A 6,000-nucleotide genomic window follows, 5' to 3' on the forward strand; every position below is an offset into this window, starting at 1 on the left:
TTTTTTTTTATTTCAACTGTGGTATGGGCCAACTAATATGTGCTTACGTATCAAAATAAGACTCTTTATTTATCCCGGAGGAATCTGATGAGCTTTGAAGCTCTTTTCCACAGATGTTCAGTTTGGGCGGGTCAGCAAGTCACAACAAGAATACATGACGGATAAAAGACGAAGATAGAGAAAAGTTAAGCGAGTCACTCATGTAAATATAAAAAAATATATTAATAAACTATGGAAGCACAAATTGCACTCCTACATACATTGCTGCAGTTTTGGCAAGACCAAAGGCAAACTTTGGCAAGGTAGCAAAACAATCCCAAGACCACACTAGAGACAAACCCCTCGTGCGAAGGGGGAAATCATTGTTATTCTATACAGGTGGAACAGATAGGACAGGTGGAACTGATGGGACAGGTGGAACTGATGGGGCAGGTGGAACTGATGGGACAGGGGGAACTGATTGGACAGGTGGAACTGATGGGACAGGTGGAACTGATGGGACAGGTGGAACTGATGGCAACAGATTAAACAGGTGGAGTCCACATTTTCTGTACCACCTTTATCTGTCCCACCAACCCTAGCCTCCACGGCTGCTGGATGCCAGGCGTGCGCCAACACCGCCTGGCACGAGACCATGGTGCACGGTGCCGTGGTCACGTGGGCGGGCGGTGGCTGGCTCGGACCACCGTATTCACGGGGTCAAAACCCAGACCAGATGTTCTACTTGTGGGTACCACTTCAAGTGGCTGCCAATTTATTTACCCGGACGGCAACGGCGAATTATGTGATATCCATTTGAATTGAGTGGAGTTATCAAGCAATTCAAATCGATCTTCCTCGAATATAATTTGTAAAAATTTTTTTTTAAACCGATGACAATCGTAAGGTAACTTATCACGCGTTTAACGGTGGCATTAAAAACAAAACACCAAACTTTTTTTTATTGTGGAAAAATTTTATTTGTTAAGCCAAACAACAAACGCGCCTTGCAATATCACACATCGAGGGCCCGAGTCGATTGTGTAAATGCCACTTACCCACGATGGGAGTTTCCCTAGAGGACAACAAATCCTGGACGAAGCTGCCCAGGATTTGAACGCACACGCTGGTCAGATCCAAAGCCGGCGAAAATATCTGACCACGGAGAACAACCGACGGCTGACGCGTGCGCTTTTTTCTCGGACGGGTCAAACATTTGTGGCTGGATGGAGGTCGGGGGAGGTTGGGGGAAATAAATTCCAGAAAAAAAAGTGACCTCGTTGATTAAACCGGGAAAAATGTGCAGCGAAGGGGAGCGTGCCCAGAAGGTCTAAAGTATACAAAGTCTGATAATTACCGTTCGGCGTGCTCGTACTGCTGCGCCTTGGGCACGGAGATCTGCAAGCCATCATGCACGAACTGTATTGATTTATTACATTATATTTTGCATATTGCGGATCTGGTTAAAATTGCGCTTAATTTTGTTTATATAAATTCACGTCCTCTTGAGTTTGAATGAAACAGCTGCGCGAGTTGAACATCAGCAGAAACTTTGGTCCTGGGTAAAAGTATGAAAGCCTTGTTTGCTCTCCAATAGCAACACGTTTCAAGTGGTTGCTCATTTTTCATTTCCATTGTTATAAAATCCTTCCAACGTTTACATTGTCCATTGTGTTGCGTTATTTTTGATTTAGCAGCTTTTTAACAAGATCGTCGTGATTGTTGTAGGACAGTGCAACATCGCATATCCGACCGCCACATATCCGGCGTGACCAATTAACCACCCACCCTCTCTCAGTCTCACTGTAATTTTCTATAGGCGGTCACACATCTTACCGTATTTTAATATATAAACAAAAACTATTCTACACATTTATCAATAACACTGTGTGCGGCCTTAAAAAATTGTATCATATAATAGTTGACGTTTCGGACAATGAACCTTCTTAGCAGCACATAATGTGGCCTTGCGTGTGCAGCACTACGGCCAACGCATTGGTTACTTTTTCAACATCGCAATGCAATTCTTGACATTTTAAAAGTGCGCTCACTTGTAAAGCACTGGAAATAATCTTCCCATTGCACGGCAGTTTGCGCTCCATCTTAGACCAGCAGCCTATTTGTGTAAGTATTACTTGACGATATCGATGTACATATATCTCACCTTTTCACAGATCCGCATAAGCCTCAATCCCCAGCTCATGATTGGATACCGATGTATGATTGGATGTTTTCGATCATGAGTAAAGTGACTCATGATAATAAGATTACGTTCATAAGGCGCCTTTTACTCGGGACTCAAGGCGCCGTAATATCACAACAATAATATCAGAGGGCAAGGGGCGGAAAAACTAGAATAACAGAGAGAAGCTAACTCAGAGAAACGAAAGCAAGAGGGAATGTGCGTGTGAGTTGGGGTTTAAACACCACCACTGTCTCCGAATCACGAACAGCACTGAGCAAAGCACAATCGAGGGCACAGTCACCCGATGGTAGAGTTCAGAGGTCATACTATTTATTTATACTGGAGGAATCCGATGGGTTATAAAGATATTTTTCACAGATGTCCAGTAAGGGGCGAGTGAGAACGTTACATCAACAAACAGTACAAAGACACGATCGGAGTGTAAAGTATATGAAAGATAAGCAAATCACAAATAAAATGAAAAACTATTTTAGTTCATTTATTTTAAAATAAACTATTTATATTTTACCGGGTAAAGGGCCACTGAGCTCCTGGCTTGTTTTTTAGAAGCGACCTGGCCATAAATGATAGCTCGAATAGGCCGCTTATCGTGTAAAAATCTAAAGCAGCCAAATAATAAAAATAAATTAAACGCACGTTTCAAAATGTGGAGGGAAAAACCGGAGGAGCCGGAGAAAGAAAATTCCACGCGACCACGGGGAGTGCATGCAAACTCCATATATACAGCAGGCGTCGGGGTCGGGATGGAACCCCCAGTCCCCTTGCATACCAGGCGAGGAGGAAGATAACATCACGCTCCTTGCATGAATGTGATGTCTACAATCTTGGTAAAGCAACAGTTTCTATAAGAGCACATTACATAGATATTGCGCTCAGTTCTTGTGTCACTGATATCGTGGTCACTGTGTCCCGTGAACTTCACTGCTTGATTCCTCCACCCGTGTTGAGGATTCAGTCTCAGCCAGACAACGGCTGTGTCGTCTCATCCACCACGAGATTGTTCAACCACCACCACTACACTGTAGATCACGACAACAGACTCATCAACTCACTCACTCGCCCACTCACTCGCTCGCTCGCCCGCCCAACCAATCACCCACTCCCCCAACCCACTGACTCACAAACTCACCCACGCACTCACCCACCCACTCACCACACTGCATTGACCACAACACGTTTATCTTTTTTTCTGCTTCTTCCCTCGCACTGAGAGTCTTTAGAATTCTTCCCGTCGTCTCTTTTTGCCCTCAAACTCTCAAAATTAATAACATTGCTAAATGGAAGACACGTGCTAAACTAATCTCAATGTTACAACTTGAACAGCGCTGTTTGTTGCTGCCCGCTCGACGTGTTGGGCCTTTGGGCCCTGGGCGCCCAGTAATTGTGTGTTTAAAAACAACAACAAACAACAACAACAACAACTTCCCATGTTTTGCATCACCAACGGTTTGGCAAAATTGCCAGACTAGTGCATGTAATGCCATTTTGTTCAACTGTGAATCTGGGCCATGAACTTGTATTACCCTTCCACCCCGGCCATCACCGTTGTACTTTCCCATCCAACAAAGTTGATGAGAGCGAGGTGCACCCACAGCCGCACATTCACAGCTCTTCGTTGCGTTTCCAGCTCGCATTTCCTCGTGCTGAAGAAGGGTGCAGAACGCCGGACATCGCGCCAAACACACGCGCGCGTGCATGGACCAGCGTGGTGAAGTGTGCTCAAAGAAGCACCAATAGGACCGACATGGCGTGCGCAGGCCTTCATCCAGCAGTGGACTGAAAAATTACTGAAAATTATGTTTTTGAAAATAAATATATATATGTGTGAAGAAGTTAGGTGGTGGTCGACTAATTTGCAGAATGCATAATGGACACAAGCACCACGTTTCACAACATCTGAAGTTCCGTCGATTTTGCTGTTGTTCTCCTAACCCAGCCTTATGGTTGAGTAACAATACATCTTTTTATATTTCACAACTGCGGGAGAAGACAGCAGCAACAACGACGACCTGTGTGACACCATCCCCCAGTGTTGGTGTCACGTGCACCTGCTCACTCTTATATATCGACATGTTTTACATGGCGCCTTCTTCCAAGGCGCTTTGCAGCAATTATGTTTATACCATTTTTTTTGTTTACATCAGATGACAGTGGTTCAGATAAAGAGTGGGACTGTTACTCAGAGTTCTGGTGGCAGGAGAACATGCGGGAGAGGTTCAGGGTGAGGTTGAGGCCCTCCCTCTCTCTGCCTCCTCCCCCCTCTGTCTATTTAAGGCCACCCCACAGAGATGATCACCCCTCTCTGGTTCCTGTGTTGCTCCCTCTATGTATCTTGGTGATATCTGTCTGCTAATATGTCTGTCTATAGTTTTCTGGTTATATTCTATGTCGCTATTTCATTATACCTGATGATGATTGCTTGTGTTGCAATCGAAACGTCGTATGCTATTATTTAATTTAATTTATTATTTTATCTTTAGACGTGACTTAACCGAAAAAACCAAATAATCATTTACTGCAGTCACGAAAGTTCTAAAATTATTTTTTGTATTTTTTTCTTCTTTTAACCTATCTACGTGGCTTTACCGAAAGACCCAAACAATATGAATCCGAGTCAGCTGACGGGCGCGCGTTGTGGTGGAAGTGAATAACGTGGAGCGAACAGAGACCCGGGACACGCGACGCACACGGGCGCTTGAATTTGATGTTTGGCACAACGATGTTTTGTCCGTCAGTGGCAATGTCTGGCAAGGCGACTGCCTCGGTACTGAAGTCACAAGGTCCACTGAGGGGCGCCCGCACACAGCACATGTGCCCCTGAGTGATTGCGATTCAGCCCGTGTGGATTTGCCGCGTTAGAGGCACACCCCCCCCACCCACCCACTTGCACCCCCGTCCCTCTTCCGATTGTGCGTTCGTGTTGAGCCGTCACGGTGTCTGACGCTTCGTGGCGGTTGGTGAAGAAACTGCCGGGGGTAGTGACGGCGAAACGTCGGGCATCGTGCGGAACAACAACGTTGGGGCGGCCCGACCCGAAAACACCCACGTGGGTGGGATTGCAATGGGGAGGGGGGGGGGGTGATTTTAATTGTGCAGCGTCTGCTATATAACAGAGCAGCTGTAGAGAGTAAATAAGTCATCACTCTTACAAGGCAGACCTGCGAAATAAACAATGCATCGTGTTACTTCTTTTTTTTATTACTGTTGTGGCCAATATGTAATTCGTGGTATTTGACGAAAAATGCAACTACCCCATTAGCGTTTAATGGGAAACTGTAGATGCAGACAGACGCGTAACACAGCAGAATCTCATTGTTGAATAACATTACATCACATCCAGTGGAATTTCCGAATTTCCCCCAGACCTCTACCAGACGCGTGTCTGACAGTACAGTGGCAGCATTCTCTGACCAGAGCAATTGCTGCGTTCAATAGTTCAGACTTGTTGCACAGGTTGTGTCCGAGCGATGGTCACTCGGCATGCAAACTCGAACACGACGTCTCATTGCCCGGTCTCTGAAAAGCTCCCAATTGATAACTCCTCTCGTCTCATCGAGTTTACGGATTGCATATTGCATTGGGAAACCCAACAAAGTATCTGCGGGCACGAGAAAGAAAACAAAAGCAAGACGCCAACATGGGTTGGGGCTGCTCGGAATGATTCAGCCTTTGCTTCGAGATGTCTGGTGGGAGCTCATCGCTAAAACAATAACTGTGGCAACACCCACCTTCCAACGCAGCGCCCTCCGACAATAGACGAGTGAGAACACCCACCCTTTGCAGGAGGCGGTGTGGCGGCCCTCACATTGATTCCG

Source organism: Lethenteron reissneri, chromosome 45, assembly GCF_015708825.2.
Source record: "Lethenteron reissneri isolate LAM-NWPU_2019-01 chromosome 45, ASM1570882v1, whole genome shotgun sequence".
Lineage (NCBI taxonomy): Eukaryota > Metazoa > Chordata > Hyperoartia > Petromyzontiformes > Petromyzontidae > Lethenteron > Lethenteron reissneri.